We start from the raw sequence: 16,655 nt of genomic DNA, 5'->3' as shown, positions 1-16,655 counted from the left end.
GCTGATATATAAAAATAACAAAAAAGGCGAATAACATGTAAAATGTATTCCAGTGGTCCGTTGTGGTTCTAAGAATGAGCTCACTGATGGATTCTCAGTTAACTCATTCTGAAGCCAGCAACATTTTTTTTATGAATTTAAATTAATTTAATTTAAATGAATTAATTTTTTTTACAATTTAAAAAAATATTTTTAATTAAAAATATATGCAAACAAGAAAAAAATGTCTCTAAAACTGGATTGTATTTCTTAAACAAGTAATAATACCCACATTTTCTTATCAAATATTGCTAAAAATGTTATAATGCCCCCTGAGTGCCCCTTATATATAAAAATGCTCCCTGAGTTACCCAAAAAACAAAACTTTTTCCCAAAATTGGACCCCAAAAGTAATAATGCCCTGTAAAGCGCCATGGAATCAATGGCGCTATAATAATAATAATAATAATAAAATTGTTAAAATTTGGTGTCAAAATTTTGATTCATCGCTTTGAATTTAGTCAAAAATGCAATCTATTGTGTTGATTACAAAGGAATTTTTTAATTCACTTTTTTTCTTTTATTAGTTTTTATGGTCATAAATTCATTAAAATTATCATGGATTTAGTCATCGCTATTTTAGTTGCAATATTAAATCGTCCAGCAGAGGCCGCCACTGAGATAGAATTGTGCTCAAATCACGGTCAACAGCGCCCTCTGGCGGTCAGCGCTGGTTCTGCCGTCAGATTGATTGTCATTGGAATGATTTTTCGTTTCCGCATTGAACCAAGTAAATCAGTGCAGAAATATAAATACAGGTAAAATATCTGATCCTAAAATGACCTCGTGCTGGGGATAGAGGATATTTATGTGCACTGACTGCACAGTCCGCCCCCAATTGAGCTGTGATCCAAATTCCTGTGCACTACGCCCTTATGACCAGCAGGGGTCTCTGCTTGTGACACTATTGCTCATGAAAACACAGAAAACGCAAGTAATGGAAATGACTACTGATGAATTACTAATAAAACGTCACGGAAATGCCTGTTTAATACATAAAGCAGCCTTTTCAGTGCACAGACACCCGAGGAACAGAGCAGTGACGTCATCACTGCCCGTAGACTGCTGAGGAAAATGTCTGCAGCCTTTTACATGGTGCTGTGATGGCCGAGTGGTTAAGGCGTTGGACTTGAAATCCAATGGGGTCTCCCCGCGCAGGTTCGAACCCTGCTCGCAGCGAAATTTTTTATCATAATTTTTTTTTTTATTATTATTATTATTATTATTATAATCTTTTATTTTTCTTAGTTTTCATTTTTCTAAGAGTCATTTTTATTTCCAGCAAGACAAACCAGAAAAAAACAACAAAAAGAAATGATCTATCTTATTTTCTTTACACTATCCTCCTTTATTGGATATTTTCTTCTCTCCTTATTTCATTGCCTTCTCTAGGTGTAATTGATCGTTTTCCCTATTTTGCAGCCTGACGATGTGTTTACGCTTTTTTTTTTTAGGTCATATTTTTGTCTGGTCTTTCTTTTTGTCCTGACGGATATTGTGCCAAGGTATAACAAATAATAATAATAAAAAAAATTATTAAAATTAATTATTGCACTTGCGCCTATTTTTTGTAGCGCTTTTAGGCTTTATTTTTTGCGCCAAATTCTTCTTTTAAGGCCCTGTGCGCACTGGAAATCGAGGCACTGAAAGATTACCGCACCCGCAGTAAAAAAACCTGCACCGAAATCTGCATGCGTTTTTTTGCGTTTTGGTGCGGATTAGGTGCGGATTTTCCGCAGGTTGTTCCCTGCAGTTTTTACTGATGAAAGCAATAGTCTTTCTTTTACTTGTTCATCTGATTTTATTCCTCGGTTCTCGTTTTTTTATTCTAGATGATTATTTATTTTGTGACTTTTTAAAAAGTAATAATATTTCTGCGCAAATGTATTTTATTCATATGGAATGATTGTTATGAGCCAGATTTTTTTTTTTTTTTAAAGAAAAGCTTCATTATTTTCAGAGGGTTTTTTTCAGTCACTTTTTGCTGTTTTTTGGTATTTGTTGTCGTTTTTAGCACCAAATTCTTATAAATGGAGCAAATTGTCTCTCCAGTAAAGGAGACAAACTCTAGCACAGCGCCACCTATTGGAAGTAGCGATCCTAAAAGTCACAAGTGGATTTTTAACAATCCTTTGCAATATGACTCAGGATATATAAGCCAGATCAGAATCCCAATTTTGCAGACACGGTGTTTCGGGGTGCTTGCCCCTCGTCAGTGCAAAGTATGGGGGTGTCTGATCTGGCTCATGAGAAAGCTATGTGGAGACCACGGGAGAACACTATTCTCCTTAAGGAGACTTTGCAAGCCAGTCTGGCTGCCAGGTAAGGGGACTTATAGCTGCCACGACCCTCTAAGAAATATTCAAATTGTCTCTCCAGTAAAGGAGACAAACTCTAGCACAGCGCCAATAAATAGAGCATGAATATAAATGGAGCATGAATTTCAAAGTCAAATTTTTACTTTTTTTATTTTTTTTTAATCTTTAGACTTTTTTTACACCTTTTTTTTAGTGTGAGTAGTCGCACGTTTTTGCAAAATATCGTAAAAAAAAATTTGCACAAAAAAATAATTGGCATACATAAAATCCAGGGGAGGGGTTGCCCAGGAGGGGAGGGGTTGTCAGTGGGAGGGGAGAGGTTGCACAGGAGAAGAGAGGTTGCCAGTGGGAGGGGTTGCCCAGGAGGGGAGAGGTTGCCAGGGGGAGGGGTTGCCCAGAAAGGGAGAGGTTGCCCAGGAGGGGAGAGGTTGCCAGGGGGAGGGGTTGCCCAGGAGGGGAGAGGTTGCCCAGGTGGGGAGAGGTTGCCAGGGGGGAGGGGTTGCCCAGGAGGGGAGAGGTTGCCCAGGAGAAGAGAGGTTACCAGGGGGGAGGGGTTGCCAAGGAGAGGAGAGGTTGCCAGTGGGAGGAGTTGCCCAGGAAGGTAGAGGTTGCCCAGGAGGGAAGAGGTTGCCAGTGGGAGGGGTTGCCAGGAGGGGAGGGGTTGCCAGTGGGAGGGGTTGCCCTGGAGGGGTGGGTTGCCAAGGAGGGGAGAGGTTGCTGGTGGGAGGAGTTGCCCAGGAAGGTAGAGGTTGCCCAGGAGGAGAGAGGTTGCCAGTAGGAGGGGTTGCCCAGAAGGGGAGAGGTTGCCAGTGGGAGGGGGTTGCCCAGGAGGGGAGGGGTTGCCAGGAGGGGAGGGGTTGCCAGGAGGGGAGGGGTTGCCAGTGGGAGGAATTGCCCAGGAGGGGAGAGATAGCCAGTGGGAGGGGTTGCCCAGGAGGGGTTGCCAGGGGGAAGGGTTTGCCCAGGAGGGGAGGTGTTGCCCAGGAGCGGCGGAATTGCCCAGGGGGAGGGGATGTCAAGTGGGAGGGGTTGTCCAGGGGGAGGGGTTGTCCAGGGAGAGGGGTTGTCCATTTAGACAAAAAAAAACCCTTGCAACTTCTCGAAAACCCAAAAATTATGAAACATCCGAAAACATCTGAAAAAAAAATTAAGATCTGGCCAGAATGCCAAAACATAAAAAAGTAAAAAATTAAACAAAAAGTGAAAATAGATGAATGTGGCGTAAACAAGATGAAGGTAAAAAAAATGTCAAAAAATTCAATAAATAAAAAAAAAAACGCCATCAAAGCAGCGACAACAAAGCCGCCCTTAAATGTTAGTTCATGAATCCTGACATTTTTGCAGTGAAAAGGGGCAAAAAAAGAACAGATATTTTTGTATCTTGCACAAATTGTGTAAAATTATAACCCGTCATTTGACAATTTTAACAATTAGGAGCAAAAACAGCAACAAATATCACAAGACAAAAAGAAAGGTTATGGCTATTTCAATAAATGGAACTCTTGTGCGCAAATGTTCTCTATTTCCAACCGCCATACGGAGTGATTTTATGTACGTCTGGATCTCTTTTTTTTTTTGCACACTGTTTGTGTCATTTTTAGTTGCTAAAAAGTTGCAATAAAAGGTAAAAGTCAAAAACAAAAAGCATTTTTTTTTTTGCTTTAACGCAAAATTCATAAAAAATAATGGAGAAGATTGACAGAGTAAAATGTTAACAAATGCTACAATACAAAAAAAAAAACTAAAAACAAGAGGAGGCGTTTAAGAAATAAAATAGAAATAGTGAATCCAATCCTTTGGTTAATTAGGTGGCAAAAAAAAGAAAAGAAATGAAAGTTAATAATTAATCGATCCTTATATTTCTTTTGCTTCTTGTGTAAAAAGTGGTCACAAGTAGTGATGAGCAGACTCGCAGATAGGTGGGTGCAAACCTTCCCCCCCCAACAATTTGACTTGATCCCGGATATCTGGCCACACATGGGTACTGGAATTTGGCGCGTTAAAATGGTGGTAGAAGGCATAGGGGAATTGGAGCAAGCCTGTTATACTTACCAAGTCTCCTCTAGGTTCTAACGCTACTTCCAGGCCTGCTCATTATCCTTCATGCATATGCACTACTTCCCCTGTCCACTGGCAGTCCCTGCATCTCTGATTGGTTGCAGTCAGACACGCCCCCAGCCTGTGACGTGTCTGACTGCAAACAATCAGAGGCGCTGTGTCTGCAACGCTATTGGTGTAAAAATAAATAAAATAATTGGCATAGGGTCCCCCCATATTATTATACCCAGCACAGATAAAGCATACGGTTACAGACTGCAGCCCCCAGCCGTGCACTTATCCTGGCTATCTATCAAAATAAGAGAGACTGCATGCAGCTTTTTTTTTTTTTTTACCATTATTTCAATAAATAATTAAAAAAAACCTGGCGTGCGGTCCCCTAATTTTGATACCCAGCCAAGATAAAGCCGAAAGCTCAAATCTGATATACTCGGGCTGGGGAGGCCCATGGATATTGGACCTTCCCAGCCTAAAAATAGCATACTGCAGCCACCCAGGATTGTCACAGCCATTAGATGCGACAATCCTGGAACTTTGCCCAGCTCGTCCCGATTGCCCTGGTGCGGTGGCAATTGGGGTAATAAGGGGTTAATAACAGCTCATGGCTGGCACTAAGCCCTAGATTAGTAATGGGAGGTGTCTATGAGATCCCCCATTACTAATTTGTAAGTGAAAAGAAATAAATCCCCCATACTTTGGAACGCTCTACCTCAGCACATCAGACTCTCCCCTACCATGGAAAGCTTCAAGAGGAACCTCAAGACCCACCTCTTCCAACAAGCCTACAACCTACAATAGCCCTCAGTCCAGTACACCACTGCGCAACCAGCTCTGTCCTCACCTATTGTACCATCACCCATTCCCTGTAGACTGTGAGCCCTCGCGGGCAGGGTCCTCTCTCCTCCTATACCAGTCTGTTTTGTACTGTTAATGATTGTTGTACATATACCCTCTTTCACTTGTAAAGCGCCATGGAATAAATGGCGCTATAATAATAAATAATAATAATAATAAACACAAACACCGAAAAAAATTCTTTATGTGAAATAAAATTAAAAAAAAACCACCCTCTTTCATCCCTTTATTAACCTCCAAAATACCCAGGTCCAACGTAATCCACACAAGGTCCCACGACAATTCCAGCTCTGCTACATCTGAAGTGGCAGCGCACAGGCAAAGAATATGACCGTCCGCTGTGAGCTTCAGGCACAGACTGAACCACAGGGATCTGCAGGGTATCATAATATGAGGGGACCCTACGCCAATTTTTTATTTATCTTTACATCTATTTAGATGCAAACAGCGCCTGTGATTGAAAGCAGTCAGACGCTGTCACACAGGCTGAGGGCGTTGTCTAACTGACACAAATCAGTGATGCCGGGACTGCCGGTGGGTGGGGGAAGCATTGCATATGCATGAAGCATAATGAAGGGCCCCGGAAGTAAAGTGAGCGACCCCGGAAACAGTGTACAGCCGGTGGTAAACCGATAAGTATGAAAAAAAAAGAAAATAAAAAACAAAATCTTTTTTCCCACTCATGGTTAGTGGTTAGGTGAAGCCATTTATTGTCACTGCTGTGTTTTCTCCTTTTAAATCTTAATGACAACCAAAAACATCCAAATGACCCTGATCAAAAGTTCACATACCCTGGGGATTTTGGCCTGATAACATACACAGAAGTTGACACAAGTGTGTTTGAATGGCTAATAAGGTAACAGCCTCACCTGGGACCTGTTTGCTTGTAATCAGTGTGTGTGCATAAAAGCTGAGGGAGTTTCTGGGATCCAGACAGACTCTTGCATCTTTCTTCCAGCCACTGACGTTTCTAGATTGTGAGTCATGGGGAAAGCAAAAGAATTGTCAACGGATCTATGGGAAAAGATAGTTGAACTATATAAAACAGGAAAGGGATACAAAAAGATATCCAAGGAATTGATCATGCCAGTCAGCAGTGTTCAAGTTGTGATTTAAAAATGGAAAATCAGGGGCTCTGTAAAAGCCAAACCTCAATCAGGTAGACCAACAAAAATTCCGGCTACAACTGCCGGAAAATTGTTCGGGATGCAAAGAAAAACCCACAAATAACATCAGCTGAAATACAGGACTCACTGAAAACTAGCGGTGTGGCTGTTTCAAGATGCACAATAAGGAGGCATTTGAAGAAAAATGGGCTGCATGGTCGAGTCGCCAGAAGAAAGCCATTACTGCGCAAATGCTACAAAGTATTTCGCCTCCAATACGCCAAACAGCACAGAGACAAGCCTCCAAACTTCTGGAACAAGGTAATTTTGAATGATGAAACCAAAATCAAACTTTTTGGTCAGAACCATAAACGTTACATTTGGAGAGGTGTCAACAAGGCCTATGATGAAAGGAACACCATTCCTACTATTAAGCACGGAGGTGGATCGCTGATCATGTGGGGATGTGTAAGCTGCAAAGGAAACTTAGTCGAAGTTGAAGGAAAGATGAATGCAGCATGTTATCAGGAAATACTGTAGGCAAATTTGCACTCATCTGCCTGGAAGCTGTGCATGGGACCTACTTGGACCTTCTAACATGACAATGATCCAAAACACAAGGCCAAGTCGACCTGTCATTGGCTACAGCAGAACAAAGTGAAGGTTCTAGAGTGGTCATCTCAGTCTCCTGACCTCAATATCATTGAGCCACTCTGGGGAGAACTCAAGAGTTAAGTTCATGCAAGAAAGCCCAGGAATATACAGGAACTGGAGGCTTTTTGCCAAGAAGAATGGGCAGCTTTACCATCTGTGAAAATATAGAGCTTCATTCCCAACTACCACAAAAGACTTCAAGCTGTCATTGATGTTAGTAGGGGTTATACTCTGTATTAAGAACTGGGGTGTGTGAACTTTTGATCAGGGTCATTTGGATGTTTTTGGTTGTCATTATGATATAAAAAGAGAAAACACAGTAGTTTGACAATAAATGGCTTCACCCAACCACGAACCATGAGTGGAAAAACAGATTGTGTTATCATTCATATTCTCTGAAAAAAGGCCAAGAAAGCAAAAAAAATCTGCCAGGATATGTAAACTTTTGAGCACAACTGTATTTATAGTAACTGACAGGTTTGCGTTAACATAAGAAACGGTCAGAGAAGTTGTCAAAAAAATATTAATGGAGGATAACAGATATAGACCCTGTTCACACCCCATTGGGCCTCTTAACCAGAATGCACCAAACAGTGACCAAGTGGCAGGACCGGCCACCGCCGAAAATGGTTAAAAATAGCGGGACCTGAATAGGCCTGGAGGACAGTACCTGAGCTGGATGGGAAGTGATGGACCCCCACTCACTATTATGATCTGAGATTGGTTCGTTTGAATTATTAAATCGTGATAAAAATTGATCTGCGGAGCGGATTTCCGTTCCGCGACTTGTCATCTTAAGCAGTGAAGTTTCCCCATGGACTTTATCCCTTATAATGCATAAATTGGCACCAAAGCTACATGGAATCCATTTTTTTTCTTGCGCCCCATGTAGAAATCCTTAATTTTCTGATAAATTTACCGGCCCATCACTTTGGTTCCTCCATCGCATCTCATCGCCAGCGCTTCATAGCGACATCATGGGCCATGTAGAAATCCTTAATTTTCTGATAAATTTACCGGTCCATCTCTTTGGTTCCTCCATCGTATCTCATCGCCAGCGCTTCATAGCGACATTATGGGATCTTCACAGCCAATACTCACATTCTACATGTTAGAAACCGAGAGTGTTCTTTCAGCGCATCTGATACATAATGTACAATTATAGGGGTGTTACTGTATGATCGATGAGAGTTCAAACTATGGGGTCCCCATCGTCTCCTTCACCGCTTTAGTACACAGCAGCTCTCGGACACAGCAGCGTTACCCCGTCCAGATCAATGGGGTCGGCTGCACAGGCGAGTGGCTGGAAATAGCACTGTGCTGTGGAAAATGAAAAGTGGATTCTGCTCTTCATCCCCATAAAGGGCCATTACCATTCATAGCTGGACATTGTAGGATAGCGCTTACCAGGTTTCCCCAAAAATAAAACACTGTCTTAGGCTGGTTTCAGACATCCGTGTTTAATCAGGTACCAGTCACACGCATGGTTATGGTCACACGTGTGTCATATGTGTGTTACACATGTGTCACACGTGTGACATGTACCGGGTAAAACATGTGTCTCTGCAATGAAAAGATGTTCTATATTTACCTGTATCCAGCGATGCTGTCTCCGGCTCTGCTTCCTCCCGCTCCTAACCCCCGCTCATTATTTTCATTGAATATTCACTGCCCAAGGAACTGGAAGCCGGAGTATCACGGGGACAGCGCCAGACAGCACCGCCGAGGACAGCATCGCCGGTGACAGGTGAGTATACAGCGGTTTGTGCAGTGACATTCAGGGGGTCATCGGAGTTCCCAATGAACTCTCATGAACCCCTGGAAGTCACCATCGTGACACTCGCTGTAGCGCAGTTGTTGCAGGGGTGTCATCAGGAGGTCATCAGAGTTCATTGGGAAATCCAATGACCTCCTGGACGTCCCTGCACACACACTGCTGGCAGGATACTCACCTCTCACTAGCGATGTCCCCAGCGGTGCGGTCCCCAGCGGTGCTGTCCTCGGCGGTGCTGTCTCCAGCGCTGTCACCGCGATGCCCCTGCTCCCAGCTGCTCACTGCGGTGAATAATCAATGAAAATAATGAGCGGGGGTCAGGAGCGGGAGGCAGCAGAGCCGGAGACAGCATCGCTGGGGGGAGGTAAATATAGAAAATCTTTTTATTTAAAAACCTGTTTTCTCCGGTACATATCACACTGATGTCACACGGATCATATCAGTGTGCGGTCCGTGTGACACCCGTGCTGGAGAAAAAACGGGCACGTCTCTGTGTGAAATAGCGGGGCCACACGGTCCGTGTGAAAACACGGCCGTGTGAGTACACAATAAGGTAACCGGTACGTGTGACATCCGTGTTAAAACGGATGTCACACGTACCTAAAACACGGACGTCTGAAACCAGCCTTATATTGTATTTTTGCCCCGAAAAATGCGCTAGGGCTTATTTTCGGGGAAGGGCTTATTCTCAGGGAAACACAGTTTGGGGTAAGTTTACCCCCAATAAAAGCAGATTCCCTTCTCAGGAAAATCATACTTACCAGACCCCGAGGTCTGCGTCGCTCCCAGGTCCTCCTGTGATCATCGGTAGGTGCTCCCAGCAGGTATGCTGCACACCGTCCTTCCCTACTTCTGGCCAACAAACATCAGTTCGCACACACCCCCACTCACCACAGCCGGCAATTCCAATTGCTTTCAGCTGGCAGGGGAACCTGGGATGCAGTGCAGTGAACCACGAGGACCTGTGGTGGAACGCATAGTGGACTTGCAGTAGAATGCTTCGATGCGTTCCACCGCAGGTCCTTGCATTCCACTGCACTGCATCCCAGGTTCCCCTGCCAGCTGGAAGTGATCAGTATCACCAGATGTGGTGTGGGTGTGCAGATCTAATGTGTGTGCGGATCTGATTGTGTGTGGGTGTTCGTTCCACCACAGGTCCTCCCGTTTGGTGCCTGGTGAGTATGATTATGGGTCTTTCTTCTCTCTTTGTCATGCCCAGTCATGTGCCGTCCCCAAGCACTGTGACTCTGGTTCCCGGTGGCCATGGAGATCGGGGGCGTCTCTGCAACGTCACCAGGGGTGGATCAGTGTCTATCCGTTCTGTACTTACTGTTTAGTATTGAGCTGTTCTGAGTGCAATTCCCTCTTAGCCTATTGCTGAGCAGCCCTGTATACATAAAGCACCCTCCCCTTATGGGAAGTGCTTGGGCAATTTTTCCTATCCTTAGGTATGTTGTCAGTGTAGGGGTTGCGCTGCATACCTCCTTCCTGTGCCTCTTACTAATGTGTCATTTCTTATCCTAGCAATTACTAGCGATGTCGAGCGCGATAGCACCAGCCCCCGTCGTACGGCCGATATGTGGTTATCACTGCCGTAGCGAACATTATCGCTACGGCAGCGTCACACGCACTTACCTGCCCTGCGACGTCGCTGTGACCGCCGAACAATCCCTCCTTCAAGGGGGAGGTGCGTTTGACGTCACTAAGCGGCCGGACAATAGAAGCGGAGGGGCGGAGATGAGCGGGACATAACATCTCACCCACCTCCTTCCTTCCTCATTGCTGGTGGACGTAGGTAAGGAGAAGGTCCTCGTTCCTGCGGTGTCACACGTAGCGATGAGTACTGCCGCAGGAACGACGAACAACATCGTACCTTGCAGCTGCAACGATAATTGAGAATGGACCCCCATGTCACCGATTAGCGATTTTGAACGTTTTTGCAACGATTCAAAATCGCTCATAGGTGTCACACACAACATCGCTAACCCGGCCGGATGTGCGTCACAAATTCCGTGACCCCAACGACATCGCTTTAGCGATGTCGTACCGTGTAAAGTGGCCTTTAGATTCACTCGTGTTTGCTGTGCATCAGGAACTGCTGCTTCTTTGTTGCCAAAAGGACGCGTAAGCTGTGCCTCCTCCTTGGTGTCAAGCTTCACTTACGGTTCCACATCCACAGAGGCTTGTTGTATCAGCTGTGCTGCATCCGGAGGAGCTACTTCCACTGAACCTTCACGTTTGCGGTGTCTTCGCACATTATGCTGTGCCACTGTCTGGGCGCACTAACCAGAGACTTTGCTCTTTCCCTGTGACGCGGTGAGTTGTAACCACTGTCTCAGAGATTGTGCATTTAGGCCTCCTGGGGCTGGACCGGACAGCCCCAGTATAGGGGTTCGCCCCCGGTTGCTCCTCCAGGGGAGTCTGGTGCATGGTCCGGTGGAGCCTCTCCCAGTCACTCTCACACTCCTTTCCTGTTTAAGGAATATCGATAAACCTTGCCTATTACTCACCATCTACGCTCTTCTGTGTCCTGCTTGTGGTCAGCTATTGCAGCTCCGCTGCGGTCTAGTGGATTCACACATCCACGCTCACCGCACTGCAGTGAGCGTAATACTCTTTTGTGGGTGCCTGCTTTCTACAATGAAGTGTCTTGCAGTATTCTTTAAAGGGACCTGTGTGAGGTCATACCCATGTGCCCAGAAGGGGCGGGGACTCAGCCAGCAAAGCAAATACCACAAAGCAACATTTTTCTGTTGGCTGAGGCCCCACCCCTTCTGGACACATAGTGATGACCTCACACAGGTCCTGAAAAGGAAAAAGTGGTTTGTATAATACTTATGCTAATTCTAAACAGGGGGTAACTCTAAATACCCCCCCCAGATATCTGATTTTCAGCTGCCGTCACTCAAGAAGCTGCCGATTTTATAAACTTTACTTTCTTGGATTTCAAAACCTAAAACTTCCAAGCTGACCACTACAGGTAGGACTCTTTTCCACTTGCATACCGCTTCCGATGCAGGAGCATCGGAAGCAATATGCTAATGACCCTCTGCTGCGGGTGTCAGCCGAGGGTCATGCGACTGTGATGCGATCTTATCACAGGAGCGGAGAAGATGGAGGGAGCACTTTCTCCCCATCTCCTCCGTTGTCTGTCTGCGTGCACCGCACTGCAGTCACATCACACTGCACTCGCATGTTATTTTACACACACGTGAGCCAAGTGAAAAACGCAGCATGCTGCCATTGCACTGAGAGCATGATTCGTGTGCAGAAAAAAAAAAAAACAAAAAAAAAACACCAGGACAGAGGAAACTGCCTCATTGATTAACACTAGTGCGAGTGCAATCCGATTTTTTATCAGATTGCATTCCGTCCGTTTTTTGCCGCATGCGGCAGATTTAGCCGATGCGGCGCCCGGAACGTTGCCTGGCACGTTTATTTTGCGGCAAAAAAAAAAAACAAAAACGCATCGCACTGCATCTGGACGATGCGGCGCATTTTCCTATGCATGCCTATGGACGCCGGATGCGGCAAAAACCACATCCGCCCGCTGCATGCGGTTTTTGCCACTGCGCATGCTCAGTAGCCTGCCGCAAGCGGCAAAAACCGGACGGGCCGCATGAAAAAAACAAAAAAAAAAACAAAACACCCACACACTTATGCAAAGGATGCGGTGTTCTCGCCGCATCCGTTGCAAAGGTGAAAGCAGCCCAACTGGTTCCCTTTATAACTTTTTTTTTTTTAGTTGCATGGACACTTGATTAGTGAACCGTCGTGACTAGGGCTTATTTTCAGGGCAGGGCTTATATTTAAGCATTATGCAGAAAATCCTCGCTAGGGCTTATTTTCAGGGAAACAAGACATATGACAAGCACTTTTGCAAATTCCTGCTTAAGATTTTCAGCCGTTCTCGACATAATAAAGGAAACCTGACCGCTTCCACTGGCCCCCGAACCGCCACCATGTATTAACTTCTATCTTTATAGCTTTCCTAACAAGAGTTTGTCTTATTGGTTAATGTATATGCCAAAAGTCGATTCTATAACTGTTGAGGTGATATGCTGATTAGTGGGTGACACGTTGTGGAAGCATTGCTTTCCCCCAGACTAGTCACGTCATCATGCACCAGTTGGAGTAACATAATTTACCGCCTAATCCCTGCCAGCTTCAGTGCAGTGCTTACCAGTTAGGGAGCAGAAGTGGTCGGTCTCCTAGGCAACAAGTTGTAAACAAAATAAAACAAGATTTAACCCCTTAAGGACGAAGCCAGTTTTGTACTTAATGCCCAGGCCATTTTTTGCAATTTTGACCAGTGTCACTTTATAAGGCTATAACTCTGGAACACTTCAATGGATCCCGGTGATTCTGAGATTGTTTTTTCGTGACATATTGGGCTTCATGTTAGAGGTAAATTTAGGATGATATTTTTTTTATTTTATTTGTGAAAAAATCTGAAATTTGACAAAAAAATTAAAAATTTTGCAAGTTTCAAACTTTTAATTTTTATGCCCATAAACCGGAGAGTTATGTCACACAAAATAGTTAATAAATAACATTTCCCACATGTCTACTTTAGATCAGCGCAATTTTTGAAACAACATTTTTTGGGGTTAGGAAGTTAGAAGGGTTCAAAGTTCATCAGCAATTTCCCATTTTTTCAACAAAATTTACAAAACCATTTTTTTAGGGACCACATCACATTTGATGTGACTTTGAGAGGCCTGGGTGACAGAAAATACCCAAAAGTGACACCATTCTAAAACCTGCACCCCTCAAGGTACTCAAAACCACATTCAAGAAGTTTATTAACCCTTCAGGTGCTTCACAGGAACTAAAGTAATGTGGAATGAAAAAAAATAAAAATTAACATTTTACCTAAAAATGTTACTTTAGCACTAATTTTCTTACTTTTTCAAGAGGTAACACCAAAAATTGGACCTCACACTTTGTTACCCACTTTCTTATGAGCGCGCCGATACCCCACATGTGGTCAGAAACCTTTGTTTGGGTAAATGGGAAAGCTCGGAATGAAAGGAGCAATATTTGAATTTTGGAAAGCAAAGTTGGCTGAAACAGATTGCGGGCACCATGTTGCTTTTACAGATCCCCTAAGGTACCTAAACAGCAGGAACCCCCCTCAAGTGACCCCATTTTGGAAACTAGACCCCTTAAGGCTTCTATCGAGGGGTATACTGAGAATTTTGGACCCACGGGTACTTCACAGATTTTGATAACGTTACTTTGTCATATTGAAAATTGTAATTTTTTTCTCAAAAATGTTGCTTTAGCATCAATTCTCTCACTTTTTCAAGAGGTAATTCCAAAAATTTGACCCAAATGTTTGTTACCCACTTTTTTATGAGCGCGGTGATACCTCACATGTGGTCTGAAACCTTTGTTTGGACAAATGGGAGGGCTTGGAACGAAAGGAGCAATATTTGAATTTTGGAAAGGAAATTTGGCTGAAAAAGATTGCGGGCACCATGTCGCATTTGGAGGACCCCTAAGGTACGTAAACAGCAAAAAACCACCACAAGTGACCCCATATTGGAAACTAGGCCTCTCAAGGAATTTATCTTGATGTTTGGTGAGTACCCTGAACCCCCAGGTGCTTCACAGAAGTTTATAACGTTGAGCCATGAAAATAAACAAAGAAGGGAATTTTGTTACTTACCGTAAATTCCTTTTCTTCTAGCTCTTATTGGGAGACCCAGACGATTGGGTGTATAGCACTGCCTCCGGAGGCCACACAAAGCAATTACACTAAAAAGTGTAAGGCCCCTCCCCTTCTGGCTATACACCCCCAGTGGGATCACTGGCTCACCAGTTTTAGTGCAAAAGCAAGAAGGAGGAAAGCCAATAACTGGTTTAAACAAATTCACTCCGAGTAACATCGGAGAACTGAAAACCGTTCAACATGAACAACATGTGTACCCGCAAACAAACCAAAAATCCCGAAGGACAACAGGGCGGGTGCTGGGTCTCCCAATAAGAGCTAGAAGAAAAGGAATTTACGGTAAGTAACAAAATTCCCTTCTTCTTCGGCGCTCTATTGGGAGACCCAGACGATTGGGACGTCCAAAAGCTGTCCCTGGGTGGGTAAAGAAATACCTCATGTTAGAGCTGCAAGACAGCCCTCCCCTACGGGGAGGCAACTGCCGCCTGCAGGACTCTTCTACCTAGGCTGGCGTCCGCCGAAGCATAGGTATGCACCTGATAATGTTTGGTGAAAGTGTGCAGACTCGACCAGGTAGCTGCCTGGCACACCTGTTGAGCCGTAGCCTGGTGTCGTAATGCCCAGGATGCACCCACGGCTCTGGTAGAATGGGCCTTCAGCCCTGATGGAACCGGAAGCCCAGCAGAACGGTAGGCGTCAAGAATTGGTTCTTTGATCCATCGAGCCAGGGTGGCCTTAGAAGCCTGCGACCCTTTGCGCTTACCAGCGACAAGGACAAAGAGTGCATCCGAACGGCGCAAGGGCGCCGTGCGGGAAATGTAGATTCTGAGTGCTCTCACCAGATCTAACAAATGTAAATCCTTCTCATACCGATGAACTGCATGAGGACAAAACGAAGGCAAAGAGATATCCTGATTAAGATGAAAAGAGGATACCACCTTCGGGAGAAACTCCTGAATGGGGCGCAGCACTACCTTGTCCTGGTGGAAGACCAGGAAGGGAGCCTTGGATGATAGTGCTGCCAGCTCAGACACTCTCCGAAGAGATGTGATCGCTACCAGAAAAGCCACTTTCTGTGATAGTCTAGAAAGTGAAACCTCCCTCAGAGGCTCGAAGGGCGGCTTCTGGAGGGCAACTAGTACCCTGTTCAGATCCCATGGATCTAACGGCCGCTTGTACGGGGGAACGATATGGCAAACCCCCTGTAGGAACGTGCGCACCTTAGGAAGGCGTGCCAAACGCCTCTGAAAAAAGACGGATAGCGCCGAGACCTGACCCTTAAGGGAGCCGAGCGACAAACCTTTTTCTAACCCAGATTGCAGGAAAGAAAGAAAGGTAGACAATGCAAATGGCCAGGGAGACACACCCTGAGCAGAGCACCAGGATAAGAATATCCTCCACGTTCTGTGGTAGATCTTCGCGGACGTGGGCTTCCTAGCCTGTCTCATGGTGGCAACGACCCCTTGGGACAATCCTGAAGACGCTAGGATCCAGGACTCAATGGCCACACAGTCAGGTTCAGGGCCGCAGAATTCCGATGGAAAAACGGCCCTTGGGACAGTAAGTCTGGTCGGTCTGGTAGTGCCCACGGTTGGCCGACCGTGAGCTGCCACAGATCCGGGTACCACGCCCTCCTCGGCCAGTCTGGGGCGACAAGTATGACGCGGCTGCAATCGGATCTGATCTTGCGTAGCACTCTGGGCAAGAGTGCCAGAGGTGGAAACACATAAGGGAGCCGGAACTGCGACCAATCTTGCACTAGGGCGTCTGCCGCCAGCGCTCTTTGATCGCGAGACCGTGCCATGAAGGTTGGGACCTTGTTGTTGTGCCGTGACGCCATTAGGTCGACGTCCGGCACCCCCCAGCGGTGACAGATTTCCTGAAACACGTCTGGGTGAAGGGACCATTCCCCTGCGTCCATACCCTGGCGACTGAGGAAGTCTGCTTCCCAGTTTTCTACGCCGGGGATGTGAACTGCGGATATGGTGGAGGCTGTGGCTTCCACCCACATCAGAATCCGCTGGACTTCCTGGAAGGCTTGCCGACTGCGTGTCCCCCCTTGGTGGTTGATGTATGCCACCGCTGTGGAGTTGTCCGACTGAATTCGGATCTGCCTTCCCTCCAGCCACTGCTGGAAGGCTAGTAGGGCAAGATACACTGCTCTGATTTCCAGA

At 45.4% G+C, this 16,655-nt stretch overlaps 1 non-coding gene across 1 annotated transcript; it reads left to right on the top strand.

Annotated features, from left to right (window-relative positions):
* The first annotated feature begins 1,136 nt into the window (after positions 1-1,136).
* TRNAS-UGA (transfer RNA serine (anticodon UGA)) lies at positions 1,137-1,218 on the top strand. Its single transcript has one exon. It is a non-coding gene; the product is annotated as a tRNA-Ser (tRNA).
* The last annotated feature ends 15,437 nt before the right edge of the window (positions 1,219-16,655 follow it).

This window comes from Anomaloglossus baeobatrachus, chromosome 4, assembly GCF_048569485.1.
Source record: "Anomaloglossus baeobatrachus isolate aAnoBae1 chromosome 4, aAnoBae1.hap1, whole genome shotgun sequence".
Taxonomy (NCBI): domain Eukaryota; kingdom Metazoa; phylum Chordata; class Amphibia; order Anura; family Aromobatidae; genus Anomaloglossus; species Anomaloglossus baeobatrachus.
The sequence above is the reverse complement of the archived record's forward strand: the minus strand, read 5'-3'. Positions and strand labels throughout refer to the sequence as shown.